The sequence below is a fragment of the Trichosurus vulpecula genome, chromosome 4 (assembly GCF_011100635.1).
Source record: "Trichosurus vulpecula isolate mTriVul1 chromosome 4, mTriVul1.pri, whole genome shotgun sequence".
Classification (NCBI taxonomy): Eukaryota; Metazoa; Chordata; class Mammalia; order Diprotodontia; family Phalangeridae; genus Trichosurus; species Trichosurus vulpecula.
The window spans coordinates 327892472-327912406 of NC_050576.1; the positions used below are offsets into that span (position 1 = coordinate 327892472).

Genomic DNA, 19935 nt, shown 5'->3' on the forward strand with positions numbered 1-19935 from the left:
TAAATTATCTCACATAAATCATCTCACATAAAAGTGGCAAAATAAAGCAGTTCTGTTGAAAGGGAAGAGGAGGCAGGTGAGGGAGAATGAGTGAATCTTGCTTGAGGAAGGAATAACATTCACACTCAATTAGGTATCTTACCACACATGAAAGTAGGAGGTAGAGGATAAGAAAGGGGGGATGATAGAAGGAGGGCAGATCAGGGGAGGATGTAATCAAAAGCAAACACTTTTGAAAAGCACAGGGTCAAGGGAGAAAATTGAATAAAGGGGGACAGTATAGGATGGAGGGAAATATAGTTAATCGTTCACAACATGACTATTATGGAAGTGTTTTGCATAATGATGTATGTGTGGCCCTTGTTGAATTGTTTGCCTTCTTAGGGAGGGTGTGTGGGGAGGGAAGATGGGAGAGAATTTGGAACTCAAAGTTCTACAAAAAAAATGCTCAAAAAGAAGTTGTTTTTGCATACAACTGGGAAATAAGACATACAGGCAATGGGGTATAGAAATCTATCTTGCCCTACAAGAAAGTAAGGGGAAAGGGAATTGGTAGGGAGTGGGGTGACAGAAGGGAGGGCTGACTGGGGAACTGAGCAATCAGAATATATGACATCTTGGAGTGGGGGGAGGGTAAAAAGGGGGAGAAAAATTGTAACTCAAAATCTTATGGAAATCAATGTCGAAAAATAAAAATATTAAATAAAATATGAAAAAAATTTTAGAAAGAAAGTTCTCTCCTACTTCTAAGCCTGTGATCCTATAAACTTCTACTTTCCTTCTCCTTTCTTCTTTTCTCCCTTCAATCCTTAATAAACATTAGAATGTCAAATATTGGCATATAGATCTAAAATGAGAATATTGAGAAATACTTGCATTTAAATTTGTTCTGTTTAAAATGTGGTGGCTGTGTGTGTGTGTGTGTGTGTGTGTGTGTGTGTATGTATGTGTGTATGTACATGAGTATAAATTATTTTTAAAAAATAACTTTGTTTCTAGCCCGCAGAGTCCATTAATATCCAATGTGGTTAAGATCAATAAACAATATGTTCTATTCTTTTTTTTTCCATCGAAAAACCATTTTCATTTTGGAATATTTACATTTACAATAACTACCTGGACGGTATTCAAAATGGTCCAGAAACAATGTAAACCAAGTCTTAGGATATTCTGGAAAACATGTATGATCAAGTAACCAAAAACAACAAAAACATATCCAGTTTCTAAGATATTAAATATTCTTCATCCCTTTATTGCTCCAAAACACAAAGACTGGGGGAAAGGGGAGGGCTGAGCTAGAAGTCTACTAATGGTGGTCACAACACCAAAGGGGCAAACCTGAGTTTGCACTCCAAAGAACACCAGGTTGTTAGGCTCCCAGGCCAGATGAGGGCATACCTTACAGCCTAAGAATGATATATATTCACTTGTGTGCTCCCCATCATGGTCCACATCATCTTCCTAGGAAAGATGTATCTTCCCTAAAATAACATTTCCTAACAAACATTTGGTGAAAAAGCCAATCAATAGGGAATAGTGGACCAATTATATGTAATTTTGGTTTAGTAGTAAGAGATGACAATTCCTAATTATCTAAGAAAGAGACTGATAAAAACCTCATCACAGAAGCAGGAGTAGAAATACTAAATTGTATCCAGTACTTACTTGTATTTGTTTTAAACAAGTATATTTTTCAAAGATTTTTATACTTTGTCATAAGCCTGATTCCACATACTGTACCAAACCCTCTTTTGGGGAAAATAAACCTCTCTGCTCCCTCTGGCCTCACACATTTATGGCAGTGATGTGTACAGCCAGAATACCTGTGTTTGAACCTAATGTGAGGCTCAGGACAGAGAGCTGTGGCTTGGTCAGGACCAAAGAACTCATTTGCTCTGGTAGGTATCCATCTGGCGTGAACAAGTAAGAACAGAAATGTAACCCCTCTATTGTGCCTTTCTCAGAATGGAGCATAAATCAGGCTCAATCTCCTTTCATCTCAATTCAGGAAAGAAGCTTGGTATTTTGGTTACTGTGGCAGCCATTAGAGCTATAAGCAATCTGTATGCCACTTTATTACAGATCTTGAGGCAGAACAAGATCTCAAAGGACCAGCAGCTAATTTTAAACTATTTTCTCTAGAACAGTCTCCCAAGCTTGTCGAGTGTACAAAAAAAGTGTTTTAATATCTCTCTTTATATACACCTGTCTACATTCTCTTTATATATATATATATACATATATATATATATGTATATATATATACATTCAGCAATAACAAAATGTTCATTGCATCTGAATATCTGAAAAGTAATTTTAAAATCTGATTAATTTACTTGCTAATATAGATGGGGAAATTTCAATAATTTATAAATACAGTTGGGGAGGACAGCTACAAGAGTTTCCAAGAGAAGCTTCCCCAAATAACTTTTCATATAGATTGTCCCTATAAGTACAATATAACAGAAAGATCATCATGGATTACAAAAAATAGAAATGCATATAATTGTTACCATATATGCACAATTTATGTTGGAATGATGCGCAGAACATATCTGTGGTTCCTGCAGGAAATATATATTACAAATCACTCAAGTGAATTTAATAAAAAAAGTTCAGGTCCACTTTAAAGGCTGAAAACTTATAATTTAGCAAACAGCCTATTTGGTTTCTCTGCATAAGACTATACAAAAAACAAAGGAAATGAAGTGACACCAACACACACGCAATTAAATGAAAAGAACATAATTAACCAATATGGAGCTAAGGTGCAAAACTACCACCTTTTAACTCATTGTCCTCCATGCCACATGGGTCTTTCCAAGCATCACATCATGTGCAAATCTATTGTAGCTATCAACATCAAATGAAAGAGGACTGAATATTCTGAATTTTCTTGGTGTTGAAGGTTAAAGCAAAGTCCTTCAGCATGTATGATCACAGATTTTGGTCAACAACTGCAGGTTAACATAAATGACCACTGAATTGTAGGTGGCAAATTAAATTCCAAAGCCCAATCTTGTTCATTCTTCATCTGATTCTGAATACTCCATTCAGCAATTGATTCATGAGTTTAAATGGAAACGATCTTCACCAGGAATTGTTATTAGCTTCTGTTTTTACAGCCTTGGTATGTCTACTCGAGTTCTGCTGAGATTTGCTCTGCTCCTCTCCAGTTAGTAGAGCGTTTATTTCAGGGGGATTTTTCCTTGATCCATTGCCATGCACCATTGCTTGTACATTTCCAGTTCTTCTCTGAGACCACAGATGGCTCTCTCCCGACTAGACACCAATTCTTCCAGATATTGATATCTCAGCTTCTTTTACATTCTCTTGCACTCTGCCGGCTTCTCTCAAGCTTTGCCTTCAAGTCAATTTTGGCTGGCTTCCGACCACGTTTACCTGGTTTCTTTACTTTGCCTCCAACTACCTTGCTGTCATCCATGTCCGCAGGCTCGCAGGCCGGGCCTCACAGCCTGGCCCGCCCACCCAGCTCCGCCCCCGGGGAAGGACAGGGATTTATTTTTTCAACGGGTCCTCAGGTCTAGCCTCTAGCCCTCTTGGATCCCGAGGTCCCAGGGTGAGGGGGCCGGCTCACAAATGAGCCGGGGAGCCCCCGGAGCAGCCCCAAACGTCCCTCTCTGCAGCCGAGGCCTCCTTCTCCTCCATAACAGTTTCTCCCGTGTCATGTTCTATTCTTTTTTAAAAAAGAGTTGAGTAATAACAAATGAGATTTGTTCAAATTTGTTCCTTTGGGCTCTTCTAATCATAGTTCCACATGAGGACTACAGGCCATACACAGGATTTACTATGGCTGGGGAAGGCTCTGAGGCCATCAGATATATCAGACTTCTAGAATATTAAGAAGATTATTATTATACAAGTCCATAGATGTAGTCCAGTTTCCATTAGAGAAAGTGGTGAGGTTGGGGTGGGGGGGGCAGAGATTGTAAAGGGAAGGACAACCCTTGTCCTTCTTGGAAGTGGGTAAAAGACACCCCTGGCTGGGTCAGTCATGGTGACTATTCAGGGGTTTTGTTGTAAGCATGGATATTATTAACTCTTAGGGGTCAATACTAGTATACACACTTACAACAATTGTTGTGGAGTTGCCTGAACTCTACTGCATTGTTAATATTAAAAAATATTTCCCAAGGTAGAGCAGAAGATATTTCCTCCCTAGTAATGAAAGTGAAGAGGTTGGATGGCACCTGGTGACTTATGGGAGATTTTATGGAAATGAATAAAGTGTATGCTGATAACAAAGATTGTTCCTGATTTGTCAATATGGTAGACCAGATAGCTCTGGCTATAGGCAGTGTGTGTATGTGCGTGTGTGTGTGTGTGTGTACTTTATAGTACTTAACTTCTAACCAACTTAAGTACACCTTTGCTGTCCTTCCTCAGGGTTACTTGAATTCTTTATGTCACCAGAGTTTGGTGATTAGAGATCTGAAAGAAGGCTCCCTTCCTGAGGACAATGATGTCTACCTCTACATAAATGTTATAATGTTGACTGCCATAAATCAGGACACATTAACAGAAACTCTATAACGGATGATGGTTTATATGAGAGACAAAGGATGTGAGATTAACTCGAAGAAAATTCAGAATCATACCTGTGCATTAAATTTAGGGTAATACACGTGTTGGGGAGAACCCAAATGATTCTGGATGTAATCGATAATAAGCTAGTGGCACTTGTTCCCTAATAGTTGAAAAAGGAAACTCAGAGAACTACTTTAAATTTTTTGCTCTAGAGAATGCAAATTGCTCACTTCGGTATTTTGATGGGATGCATTTACGGAATTGTTTGCAAGCTGACCATTTCAAGTAATTCTAGGAACAGGCTACAGCCATGCATGTCTTTCCCACTTGTTCTTTACCTGTGGGGAACGTATTTTTCAAGGCCTTTTTTCATAAGGAAGTGACAGAGCAGGGATTTTGGTAGACCCCAGGGATAGGGTAAATTAAATTACTATTAGACTTCTAGAGCTTGAAGTTCCCTGAGGCATGGAGAAGGGAGAGAGTAGGGAAAAGGAACAAACATTTATTAAGAACTTACTCTATGCAGGCACTGTGTTTAGTTATTTTATATATACATATATATCTCTCTGTGTGTATACATATATATACAAACATATATATACATATATACACACACATATATACATACATATATATAGACATACACATACACATGTGCATACATATGTAATATGTATTTATTCATATAATCTTTACAATAACCCTGTGAGATAGGTGCTATTATTATCCCCCTTTTATAGTCAAGAAAGAAAGGCAAACAGAGGTTAAGTGATTTGCCCAGGGTCATAAAGCTAGCAAGTGTCTGAAGCTGGATTTGTATTCCTGTCTTCCTGACTCCAGGCCCACTACTCTACCCACGGTGCCAACTAACTGTCTCATAGTAGCTAGTAATTTCTGGCCTGTCACTGGGCCCTAGTTGAGACTGAACAGAGGAGGAAGGTTCATGTTATCCTGGTTTGTCGAGTGTTGAAATGAGCTGAGTGATACAAGATGATCAGGAATGGTATATCCATTATTATGCAGTACTTTATGAATGGGTTATGACTTTGTTGAAGCTTAAACACTCCAGTTTCAGTCTCAATTCTTTGGTTCCTCTGTCAGCCAAATAAACCCTCACCCACCTATGAGGATTTGGCCCTCAGGGAACACTGACCACCAGCCCCTGGCTGAAGGAAGATTAGAGGGAACCTTCATTTAACCCCCAAGGCAATACCCCCTCATTATAGGCCTTTACATGGGCAAAAAAATGTATCTTGCCCCTAATCGGATGGGAAGGGAAAGGAAAAGAGCGTTATTTGCCTGGTGAACACTGAATAGGTAGGTGATGGCAAATTCCCCAGTTTAAAAATGTCTTCCTTATTTGCATTACTGCAATACCCTGCTTAAGCCACTCATGACATTTTATATGACTTTGTATTTTATTGACTTATGGATGTTTCTTATCTTTTTCACTAAATTTTAGAGTCCTTGAGGTCAGGGACTATTATTTATGAATCTTTCCTCCACAACACTTATGACATCTTACACATTGCAGCTCTTCAAGTATTTGTAGAATAAATTCACAAATGAATAATATTCCTTACTCATGCTTGCTTCCCTTGGATAAAGTGTTCACTTGTGAGTTTATTAAAAATATATACTAAACCACTGCCATGTGCAAAGCAGTATAATAGTGAACTTACGGGAGGAGTCTCACTTGGATTTTTTTATTAGGGCATATCATTAAATTTATCTCAGTAAATTTTTAACTCAAATTTTATTTTATTTTATTTTTATTCTTAGTTTCAGTTTTCTATCTATCCAATGTGAAGGCAAGAAATACAAAAGCCATTACAAATATGAAATCGTGCAAAACATATATTCACATTAGCCATGTTCTGGGGAGAATGGAGAAGAAGAAAGAAAGAAAGAGGAAAAATACACTTTAATCTGCATTCTGAGTCCATCAGTTCTATATCTGGAAGTGGAAAGAGTTTTTCGTTGGGTGTCCTTTGGAACTGTGGTGGGTCATTGTGTTGATCAAAGCTACTAAATCTTTTGTAGTTAATTATCTTTGCAATGTTGCTATTACTATGTAAATTGCTCTCCTGGTTCTAATACAAGTCAGTTTAGGTCTTTCTTAAACGGTTCCTTTCAACATTTCTTACAATATAAAAGTATTCCATTACACTCATACCCCATAACTTATTCAGACATTTCCCAATTGATGAGAATCATCCCATTTCCAAATCTTTGCCACCACAAAAAGGGCTTGTATAAATATTTTTGTGTAATTAGGTCTTTCCCTGCTTTCTTTGATCTCTTTGGGATTATAGACCTAAAAGCAGTAATTCTGGGTTAATGGTTTAGCTTTTTTTTTTTAACAGTTTAACTTTTAGATCATTGTTCCAAAATGCTTTCCAAAATGGTTAAACAAATTCAAAAGTTTATCCACATTACATCAATGTACCTATATTCCCACATTCCCTCCAGCATTTGTCATTTTCCTCTTCTGTCATTTTAGTCAATCTGATGGGTATGAGCTGGCACTTCAGAGTTGTTCTAGTTTACATTTCTCTAATTATTAGTGATTTTGAGCATTTTTTCAAATGACTTTTGATAGTTTTGATCTCATCCTCTGAATAGTGCCTGTCATATCCCTTGACCATTTATCAATTGGGAATGACTCTTATTCAAATAGATTATTTTCAGTTTTTTCTGAATTCTCAGTATTTTTTCCAGTAATTCCAGAAAGTGCCATTGCACAGGAGTTGTTAGAGATGTTCTTGCATGAGTTATTGATAACTTGTTTCAACTAATTCTATATTCTAGTGCTACCATCACCATTACTCTAAAAATTATGATGCTATCATCGTGGTGCTAGGTCATAGGCAGTCGCAGGACATTGAAGCCTAGGAAGGGTGAGGAATATCAGTAAATTTAGCTTAATAATATATAGTTGTAGCTTAGCAGAGAGGAATCAAATAGAAGATTTACTAGCTGTATGCAAGCCACAATACTCCTAATTATAACTCAAACCAGATGAAAAAAGAATTACGGAAACATTGTGGTTTTCTAGGTCAATATGTTTTCCCTAGGCCCTCGTTTCAACTTGTTTGACAACATTGGTCTAGTACGCAGGAAATAGCTTGTGATTTGTGGAATAGTTTTGAAAATAAGGTATGATGACACTACATAAATAGAAAACAAGGTTGAGATTAGACAATTTGGAGTTATCAGACCAAACTAGAAGAAATAAGCAAGGTTTGAATTCTAAGTGGGTAAGTGAACTGGGATTGGCATTCAGGATGGACAGGAAAACACAGACAAAAATTATACCCTATGGAATATGGGCAACAGTTAGTGTCCTGAGCCTTCCAGATTCAGAAAATGGCTATATGGGGAACATAGTATACAGATGCAGAGTTAGGTCCGGGGTTCAAATGATGCATGGCAGAAAAGATATATAGAATAGGGAGGCATAGAATAATCAAAATCAAATACAAGTGTAAAGAGTCTCCTAAGTGTGTTATTAAGGGATGATCATTTACCTGAAAATATGAGTTGGTTAATGTTCACATTGGTTTTAAGCCTCTTCTCCACCATGCAGGTAGACGAGGTTTGGTAAATGCTCCTTCCTCTTCAAAGTGAAGCAGGACTTTTCAGGTGCTTGTGGCTAGTGACGGTAGCAGAGCAAGGGACACCAAACAATTCTAACATATATGAAAAAAATACAAAAAAAATCCTTCTTATTAACCTATCAAAGTCTCTATTTCTACTCAGCTGTTCAGAATTTAAGATTTGTTTTCTTGAAATTTCTATTCTTCTTTTATAATTTCCATGATCATTTTCATTTCTCTTTCAATGAAATACAGTGCACTGCTAAAGCTGTCCCCAATACACATTAAAATTCCATATTTGGATTTGAGGTTCAGTCAGTCATCTTAAAACTAAATGGCAGCTAATAAATTTTTAAATAGCTATTTCTTCTCCAATGTATATATGCTTATACAAAATAAATTTTACAACTTCAAATCCACTCATATACCCTACAGGTGTGCCATGGCTGACACTAGTGATTTCAGTGCTAGTGGCTTAAAACCATTGTATGCCTCAGTGAAATACCTCTGAAATGAACAGAGCTATTCATCTCATATGTATTTTGATGTACAAATTCACCCTGGATAAGAATCTCAGCTACAGCTGCTTTCCATTAGTGTCATTTTAACTTTCTGGAGATCCTAGTGAGAAATGAATAATGTGTTGTTTTTTTTTTTAAGTTGGGATAATTTTTGTTGGATTTGTAGCTATAGTAGCCTGATAAGCGGCCACACTGAATTTGAAATTGGAGAAGCATTTTGTTTGAAATGCATTAAATAATCATACATGGGTGGTGTGTAGAAGGGAATAAAAGCTAGTTAAGCAGCCTAAGCATAACTAGACAGAGGTGCAAGGGTCCCTCTCATTTTACTCTTACATACCTTTTACGAATGAATAAGCACGTAACATTTTTACATGGAGAACAGTCATATTATACACATAACCTCATCATTTAAAGAAAGATGAGAATACTTCATTCTCTGAATCTAAGTTTTTATGGAGGATTGGGCATGAGAGAGGTATGGAGGGGACCTCAGAGGGTATCTTGTCCAATGCTCTCACTTTAAAGACAAACTGACACCCAAAATGCAGAAAGTGACAACCAAGGAGAGAGTGAATTGGGTCTTCTGTTTCCAAGTTCACTGTTCTGTTCACTATTATCCTTGGTATCTAGGTTACTTGACTTTATGATGTAAATAGTCACCTGATATCCCTACTAAAATCCTTTTATAAGTAATTACCATATAAAGAAGTGTAATTCCACACCTTACCCCACCCCCACCCCAAAAGAAGACTAGTCTTCTTGAGTTCAAATCTGGCCTCAGACACTTACTGTCTCTGGGATCCTAGGCAAGTCACTTGCCTCAGTTTCCTTATCTGTAAAATGAGCTGGAAAAGGAAATGCAAACTACTTCGATATTTCTGCCCATAATGACTGAAACAACTTAAGAACAGCAAAAACCAAAATAAAAAATGAGTAGGGTCAATAATTTTTCAGTGCACATATCTGTCATCTATCACTATATATACATATATGTAGCTATCATCTATCACTATAGAGTCAATCAAAATAAAATCAAAATAATTTAGAAGTAAACTTTGAGTGTACAGTTGGTTGAGGCCATGTCCCTTGGTTGTTCTTATATCTTCTACTTCCACTATTGATCTCACAGTCATTTTCCCATCTTTTTCTCTCTCCTGAAGTCTCATCACTTTCTGAACATAACATCATTATTATAACAACAAGAGTTTGCATTTATACATTTCCCTAATGACCGAGAAGTGCAACATCATTCACTTGCAACTAATAGTTGGGTTTTGAACAAGGAGAGGCAACAGAATTGGTGAGTGTTACTAGAAGGGTATTAAGAAGAAGTGTAAATGGGGTGGAATTTACATTTAATGTACATGTCTTGGGCATTGAAGCATCTAGTTCTACCCTGTCTTATTGAAGCTTGTTTTTGAATGTTTTAAACCCTTTCCAGAAGGTATTGTCATATTTCCCAGTCCTTCAGTGATTAGCAGAGTTGGCCACGTTTAGCTAAAGGAGAGCTAAGGTTTGATATGGGCAATTTTGCAATGGACTCTCTCCCCATAAACTGGTCTCCCACTGTTTTTTCTCTTCTTTTCATTCTCTTTAGGGCACAGAGTTGATGCAGATGGATGCTGCCCTCACAAAACTAGTTATCATGCCTCCACTGCACCAAAAGATCCATTCCTTTTGAAAATGTTTCCTGTTTCCATGGTTCCCTTTAATAAGCTGGTTTCCATGACTCCCGTGACAAAAAACCTTGCCAGAACAACATGGCTTCATTCACCACACTTGCCATTCTGTCCCTCAGAGAAATTGTGTCTTTTAGTATTACACAGACATAAAGTAAATGTTTTCTTCCTTCTAACTTAATTGCAACTAACAATCATATGAAAATATTCTTTAGCTGCTTTGTCCATTTTTTCAAACAGAATTAAAAGAAAAAATATCTTAAATGAGTTGTTTATCTTGTTTTTCTCATCTATTACAAGTAAGTTCCAGCATTGCAAATCAGATCAATTAAATATATTGTAATCATCCTTACATGCATTTATACTTTGGAATATCTTTCAGGAAAATAAATTGTAAAGACAAATGTTCTAAAAGACTGTTAGCATAGAAGTATAGTTAGTTATATTGAAACACATTAAAATAAATAGGGTATCATATGTATAAGAATAATGTAAACATATTTTAATTTAGTTTCTCACAACTTCTATTTTGTCTTTTTAAAGGGGAAGTAAAATCAAACTGTGTAGTTCTATGGTTTTATTTAAATTTGATCTAAAATATTTTTCTTGGAAAAATTAATTGTATATAATATTTTTAGATAAGTGAGTAGCACTACTGTGTAGTGGATAGAGATCTAAGCTTGGAGCCAGAAAGAACTGAGTTGGTTCAAATCCTGCTTCTCACATATAATAACTCTATGAACCTGAGAAAAGTCACTAAATTTTTCTTTTACTATAGGACCCTATGACTATCCTTTGCATGGCAGGTCTCAACATGAATATATAGAGGAAGTTTCCTCATCTGATAATTTGCTATATCAATTAAGTTGCAGGTCCTGTCCTTATTCCTTTTCCTGTTTTTAGATAAATTATGATTAGCTGTTTATCCAAGCTTGGAAAAGCATCACTTACTAAAGAATAAAAATAAATATGACTTTGTAAGATTCTTACTATGCTATACACTGACACTAGAATTATCTCAAGATGACAAAATCAAAATATTCCAGTCATTACTGTAGTTCTGACAGGACACTGTCATTCTCTAAAGGCTAGTTTAGTGCAGATTCGTGCTTCAGAAAATCAAAACTGTTGACTAGTTTGAGAAAATGTAAGAAGTCTTATGCCTATACATTATTTATTTATGCCCTCATATTTGAAGGGAACTTCTGATGACTACACTTTATCAGGGTATATTCCGATGTCTTATAAAAAAAAGTTTCTCATTTGAACCTCTTTAAATGAGAATTGTACAACCTCTCTCATGTAGAATATTAAAATTTCACACTCAGACCACTTATTCCTTTCTTTTCAACTCTGACTCTCTTACACTAAACTGAATATTGTCCTATTGATAAGACTGTCCACCACTCTGCTAATAGTACTCTTTCTACAATCTATACTCATTTTTTCACTCAGCAATGACCTCTAATTGCCAAACTTGATGAGCTTTATTCAATCCCAAATCTCTTTTTCCTTTTAGTATGTCTTGACACTGTTCACAACACCCTACTGTGAGGTACTCCTTACTTTTTGACTTCAGAAATACTCTCTTCTAGTTCTCATCAAAACGTTATGGATGCTCTACCTGAGGCAGTACTAGCATTTGGTAATAATTAGGGATACCTTTGAAGGGGAAAAAAAGATGATCCTCAACTCAAGTAGGGAAGGACAACTATATAAGGGAAGAAATTGGATATAACCTGAAGGCAACCTCCAGTTTACTAATATAAAACAGTATAAAAGGGTTAAGATGAATGGAAGAGGAAGGTCTAAAGAGTCAATGTAGGGTATAATATAAGGCATTTTCAATATTATTTTGGTTTTGCAGAACTATTTTTCTCTTAATTTTTATTCTTTGTAATAAAGATGAATACTGGAGAGGCAAAGAGGAAGAATACATTGGGGAATTTAGTTTATTTTGAAAAAATCAATAAAAAGTTACTTATTTAAAATTCATCTAGGGGACAGAACAAAGGTGGTAGATTAGGAATAGCCACCAAGCTGAAGTGTCCCAACATAATCCTCAAAAGAACTTTAAAATAACACCTCAAATAAAATTTTGGAGCAGCAGAGCCAACAAATAGCTGGGGTGAAAACTTAAAGTTCTATGGGTGGCAAGAGGAATCTGTGACACTAGTATGGAGGTCTGTCTAGAGCCCACACATGTAGTGGCACCAACAGTGGCTACAACAGCAGCAGCTTTGGAAGCTTGAAAGCTAGAGACAGCAAGAGGATCAGATTACTCAGAAAAATATAAGAGATCCTTTTGTGGCACTCAGTAAAGCTGGTGCTGATTTATTTGCAGCTCAATTGCAATTTCTGGGTCACAGTTCCAGAGTAAAGAGGAGTGGTGGTGGTAACTCACAAGGGAGAATGGGCCCTGGTCATACTTTCAAGGAAATGAGAGCACTAGTACTTGTGCCTTCAAGGCACCAGTGACACTTCCTGGATAAAGACCAGAATACAGACAAGGAGAGCAATGACTATATATCTACCAGCATCAAAACACCTTGGAAGTACCAAAACCTGTCAGACCACCAGAACCAGTTCTGAAAGTAGCAACATAAAAAAGCCTGAAGCTTGGGACAGTGCATTCCCATACCTAAGTGAGTAGCACCCAACTTTAATATAAAGTTCAAAGTGAAAAAAAAAAAGACTGGAAAAAAGAGAAAACAACAAAATAATAACTTGACCATAAAATGCCACTGCTATGGCAGGAAAGACAAAGACAAATTCAGAAGAAGACAACAATGTGAAAACAGCTACCCAAAATACTTGAAAGAAAAATGCCAGTAGGACCCAAGGCCAATAAGAAGTCCTGGAAGAATTCAAGAAAGGGATAAAAGTGGTAGGGGAAAAATTGGGAAAGGAAATGAGGAGGATACAAGGAAATTATCAAAAGAGAATTGTGTGGTTGTGGTTTGTCCTTTGTTCTCAAAGAGGACCATGACATAAGGGAGATGATAACATGACTTGCAATTGAATTTAATTTGAGTGAGGGAAGGCTGTGCAAAGTCACTTTCTCCTGCAGAGCCTTGGAGGTCCAGTGGCCAGGTATTGATTGGGATGACTGGAGATGGCCCGGGATGCAGTGGGAGACCTTGGCCTTTTTAAATGAAGGTCTTTTCAAGTTCTCACTTTGAGTGAGGCAATGTTCATTCAGTGAATAGGCCATCCCTAGGCTCACTTCTTAAAGAGGCTGAACTACTTAAAAAACAGAATTGGGGGCAGCTAAGTGGCGCAGTGAGTAGAGCACCGGCCCTGGAGTCAGGATGGCCTGAGTTCAAATCCAGCCTCAGACACACACTTACTAGCTGTATGACCTGCCCCCCCCCCCCAAAAAAAGAAAAAACAGAATTGGCCTGAATTGATCAAAGCAGAATTGATCAAATGGAAAAAGAGGTAAGAACTTGCCATTTGACAAAAATTGTTGAGAAAACTAGAAAGACATGGTCCAAAATTTCACACAATATACTAAGATAAGATCAAAATGGATAAAAGATTTAGACATAAAAGGTGATATCATAAGTTATTTAGGAGGAGCATGGAAAAATGTACCTGTCAGTATCTATGGATAATGGAAGTGTTTATGAACAAATAAGAGACAGATAAGAGAAGAGAAATGAAATAGATCATTTTGATTGCATGAATTTAAAAAGCTTTTGCACAAACAAAAGTGATGCAACCAAAATTACAAGGAAAGCAGGAAAGTATAAGTAAAATGTAACAAGTTTCTTTGAAATAGGTCTCATTTCTTAAATACATGTGGAACAGAGTTAAATTTATTTAAAAAATTAAAAGAACTATTCCCCAATTGATGGATTATCAAAGGATATGAACAAGAAGTTTTTAGAAGAAATCAAAGCTTTCAATAGTCACATAAAAAATGCTTTAAATCACTACTGATTAGAGAAATGCAAATTAAAACAACTCTGAGGTACTATCTTATACCTATAAGATTTGCTAACATGACAGAAAAGGAAAACCAATAAATTCTGGAAGGAATGTGGAAAAATAGATGCGCTAATGCAATGAACTGTAGTTGTGAACTGGTCCATCCATTCTGGAGAACAATTTGAAACTTCACCTAAAGGGCTACAAAACTGTGCACACTCTTTGCCACTACTAGGTCTATATCCCAAAGAAATCAAATAAAAGGGAAAAGGAATTATTTGTACTAAAATGTATAGCTCTTTTTGTGGTGGCAAAGAATTAGACTTTGAGGTCATGCCCATCAAATAGGGAATTGCTCAACAAGTTTTGGTATATAATTGTAATTGAATACTATTGTAGTATAAGACATGATGCACAGGGTGTTTTCAGAAAAATCTAGGAAGACTTCTATCAACTGATGTAAAGTGAAGTGAAGAGAACCAGAAAAGCATGATCAACCATGAAAGACTTGGCTATTCTGATCAAAATTATGATCCAAAACAATTCCAAAGGACCTATGATAAAAAAATTCTATGTACATCCAGAGAGAGAACTGACAAACTCTGAATACAGATTGAAGCTTTCTAAATTTTTTTTACTTTATTTTTATCATTTTATTTTATATTTTCTTTTGCAATATGCCTAATATGGAAATATATTTTGTATGATTGCACATTTACAATCTACAGAAAATTGCTTGCCTTCCCAAATAGGGGAAAGGAAGGCACAGAGAGAGAGAGAGAATTTGAAATTTGAAACAAAGGATCCAAAAGAAAGATTGTAAATTTTTATATGTAATTGGAAAATAATAAAATAGATGAAAATGTTTTGAAAATAAAATTAACCTGTTCAAGGGCATATTGCATATTTGATGTTTTGTCTAATCTCAGTCTACTTAAACTGATATTTAGGCCTTTTAAATGTGGCAGATTTTGTGCACTCCCCAAAGACAAGGCTGTACTTTGCATGGGGTTACTTGGATCCCTTGGTCATTTCAGTTGTCCTCACCAGGTCTTGGCTTTGTTTCTAACCCAATTCCAGAGAATACCTCTCTAGAAGTCCAGGATATATCTTGCTAAATTACCTGGAAATAATGTCTCTGGGTTATGTTCATTTTGCATTGATTTCTCTCTACAGGCATGAGGCCTTACCAGTTGGCCATTCACTATTTGCAGGAGCCTAGGGTTAGCATCATTAAACTGAAATCAGAGCATATCTATCTTTCTGAGAGATAGATGATGGATATAAATCTCTATAGATCAATAAATATAGATATATAAATAAATTGACAGCTCTAGAGCTGTCTATTAATATTAGTCTATGGATCTATAAAGGTGGATATCTATAGGTTTTTATCTAGAGATCTATATATATTATCTATTAAATATCTGTAGATCAATGAATATAGCTATTTATTTTGATCTGTGTATGGAGAGAGCTATCTATCTCTATTATTCCTTAGATCTTGAGAGAGATACATATCTATACTTATTGATCTATAGAGATCTATATTTGTCATCTGCATATCTATCACTATTTCAAAATAATTTATTTTCTTTGCAATCTTATATATTTTATATTAAGCATTTAAAATCACTATTCTGACAAGTAGTCCCTAGGTCACGTAACTAGTAAGGTACCCTAGTCAAGCCAACCTGATGGAAGGAAATGTACTGCAGATAAAATCTGAAAGACTGATTTGTTCATACTGTCTGCCCATCAGAGTATAGGTGATATGCTGGATATGTATCTTTTGCATCAGCCCTTCCCATTACTACACTCTTGATCTGTGGATGATGAGTTACTCATGTTAAACTGTTAAAGTGCTCTTTAGTATAAGAATTTTAATTTGTACTATGTCTGAAATCCATGCCAATACCATGAAGAAGTGGAGGAAGCAAAGCTCAGGTCCAGAGTTAGTAAATCTTCATTTATTGACTGAGCCCACTGCATAGTGTGAGCTGCAAATCAGCTGATAACCATGTTGCATTGTCCATACTCCTCTTTCTGCACTCACAAGATACAGGGAGCCGAAGTGAGGGTTATGAGAAAAGTGTGATAATAAGCAAACTGAATTGTAAAGTTCCTAGAAATCCTGTGATCTGAGCAGCATAGGTCATATCTGGGGGCCACTTGGTGTTCAGAGAAACTGTGAGTGTGCATCTGCAAAGTAGATTTTACTCCTATATCAAGAAGAAATTACTATATGAAAGCTGAAAATGTTTGATCTCTTCTTGTGGAGGGTGACTCCATGATTCCGAGGTTGCAACATGGGCTTATTAATACAGTTAATTGACAGAGAAGTTGGGGTTTTGCCAATAGAATTGATGCTTGAGAGGCGGTTCTCATTGAGTTAATCCATATTAATGATACTCAGTAAACTAGATTGGTAAATCTTTCCAGAGAGAAGTTGACCTGATTTTAAGAGGGTATCTGAAACATGAATCCCTTCTACAATATATCTGATAAGTAGAGAATACTGTCTCTTCTTGAAAGCCATAGTGATGGGGATATCATCATAAGATCATATAATTCTAGAACATGAAGTAATCTTAAGAAATTTCTCAGTGCTCTCACTAATGATCTAAGACTATAAATGGTAGAGAAAGCACTGGCCTGTATTGGGAGATTTTTCTCAGCTGGGAGTTCCCTTTTATCATAGGACTAGCCCCTATTCCTATAAAATGTGAGAGGTAGTAGTTGAACCCAGGAAATAAAATTCAGTGTCCCTTCCTTTCTTCCATTAATATTTTTAATGTCCTTATATTAATTGGAGGAAATACAAATGTTTGAAATTTCTACTCAGTGCCCCTAGTTCTTTCATTCTTTGATTCATTCATTCACTTGACAAACATGTTTTAATGAAAACCCATTTTTATTGCGTATAAGAGATCCAAAATCAGCATAATTTATGATTCTAGCCTTTGAGTAGCTTACAAAGGCAGGGAGATAACACCTAAATGAAGACAGTGATAGTAAATAACATATATTAATCATTTTAGAGTCATTCAAAATAGCACTAGGTGAAGTACAAGGAATAAGATAATAACTTACATACCTCTCAGAGAAGGTTTTGTGGAAGAAATATCATTTGAATTAATCTCTTAAATAAATTAAAGAGATGAAAAGCAGGAAAGAAGTCTTTACAATGATGAGAAATGAAAGCAAGGATATGGAGGCAAAAGACAAAAATGCAAATAAAAAGCCATCGGATTAGTTTGGCTAGAGGAAACAGTGATCAGGAAAGGGTACATATAAAAGAAAGCTACGGTTATAGGTTGGTGCTTGATTATGAAAGTTCTCATCAGGGAAAGAAATTTGATTTTTACTCAGGAGACAATAGGGAGACACAATATTTTTCAGCTAAGGAGTGATAGGCAGGTGGTAGAGTGAACAAAGAATGGGGCCTGGAGTCAGGAAGTCCAGATTTCAAGCAGCCTCAGATACTCAATAGCTCTGCGAAATTCGGTAAGTTACTTAATCTCTGTTTGTCTTAGTTTTCCTCAATTGTAGAATCAAGATATAGTAACACTTACCTTGCAGGGCTGTTGTGTGGATCAAATGAGATGTTTGTAAAGTGCTTGGCACAGCACGTAGAACATAGTAGGTGCTATATAAATACTAATTATCATCATTATTATCATCACCATTCGCCTCATCGTCATCATATCTAAGTCCTCTTTTTTCACTTTGTGGATAAGGTGATGCCTAATTTCCCATCCATACAACAGTTCTTCCAATACTTGTATAGCACCCCCTCTGGGAGCTGCTCTCCCAATTTGCATTCACAATTGTGTAGGATACCCCAGATGGTCAATGATCATTCTCAGTATTCCATGGTAACTCTTTAAAATATAATTGTTACAAAACATGCTCCTTTCATAATGTGAGGTGCCATCTTTCACAAATACAAGCAGGATCAATAGAAGAAATGGACTGGAGTAGAATGAAAATGAAAAATACAAGAACATATGCATGGCAAAAAGGTAACTAATTGCTCACTGTACTGAAAATCCTGTATTCCTTTGTAGAGTAAACACGAAGCACCCATAGGATATCGTTTTCTGTTAAGTAGGCCACTCATATAAACTTCCAGATATTAAACATATCTGATGTTCTCTCTATTACAAAAAGTCATGGTACATGAAGTAGCCTCATATTTCAAGGTGACTCTCTCTACATAACCATAGCTATTCATATTACGTCTTCATATCCTCAAAGGACACGGTCAGTGGAAGGAGAGAAAGAAAGTAATGCCTTCTCTGGGCTCACTGTCCCCAACCTTTCATGCCATCAGGTACAGGAGAAAGAGTTTGCTTCTCTAAGTATTACTGAGACAGAAATATTCCATTAGACTAGGGAACACTGTTTTTGTACATAGATCCTAAAGTTGTAACATATTCCTTCAATTATTAGACTTTTTTTCTTGACCTAAAGAAGAGTTTTTAACCTGAGAAAATGATTAGGGTATGAGTAAATCTTACTTTTAAACATTAAAACTTCATTATATGCAACTATGTTGTGAGGGTTTAGCAGTATTCTTTATTGCTTAATTGATTGATATATAATAACCATTCCCTCTCTGTCTTCTCTTTTCTAGACTAAACATCCTCAGGTCCTTGAATTTTTTTGTCAGTTTCTTAAAGCAGGGAGATAAACTACTTCTTATATCCATCTTCATTTAGAAGGTAATGCATTCTTTGTTATTTCAAACTGAAACATTTTGCAATGAAGAAATGTAAGTATTTTTATAGTAAGTGTTCAAGAAGCAAATGCTCTCCCAAATAGCCCACATTTAAAGGTAGGTTCAAAGAATGTTATCATCCATAAAACATTTAATATTTTAATATTATTTCATTAGCCCTTTCACACTTTTCCATGTCATAAGGGTGATGTACCAGGTTGTTGTGAATAATAGACATTGCAAATGTGACTATTACTTATGTACTAGATTTATTACACAAAGGATGATTTAGTCTCAATACATGTACTTCTACTACACCAAAGTTTGTGTTCAACATCACAAGGTCTCTTATGATTCAAGAGCACATGATTTCCCCTATGCCATTTGAAAAGAGAATTAGTACTTCTGGTGCCAATATAATGGGAATAGAAAGCCTATGATGAAAGGAGTGTATCTCAACCTTCCTGACTCCTATGTATATATGCCCAGACTTACACACAAGCAAAGAAGGCAGATGCTTTTGTTTTATACTTTGATGGATATTAAAAGGCATAGCTGATCCAAAACACAACCTTGATAGACTAGCCATGAATCCTGAAATTCCCACCATTAAATTCTTTTTAGGTTACACTAGGTCCCAGGTAAAATGGGAAAGGAATATGTAAAGGTATAGATAATGCAATTATTACCCAGTAGAACATTAAAATAGGTCAGTACTGATGATGTCTGGAAATAATCCTGAAGATCTAACATTCTGAATAAAATTCTCAGCAAGTCAATAATTTCTGGGCAGCATATGAAGTTAAAGGTAGAAAAGTTATGATTTCCAGTAAACTCACAAACTTGACTCGTCTCAATGAAGTATCAGTAGGCAAAATAAGATGTAGTTCCCAACTTTTCTATAGTTCTCTTTATAATTTTTTAGAACT

At 36.0% G+C, this 19935-nt stretch overlaps 1 pseudogene; it reads right to left on the reverse strand.

Annotated features, from left to right (window-relative positions):
• Nucleotides 1–3048: 3048 nt before the first annotated feature.
• On the reverse strand, nt 3049–3524 carry LOC118849023 (annotated as a pseudogene).
• Between the last annotated feature and the right edge of the window lie 16411 nt (nt 3525–19935).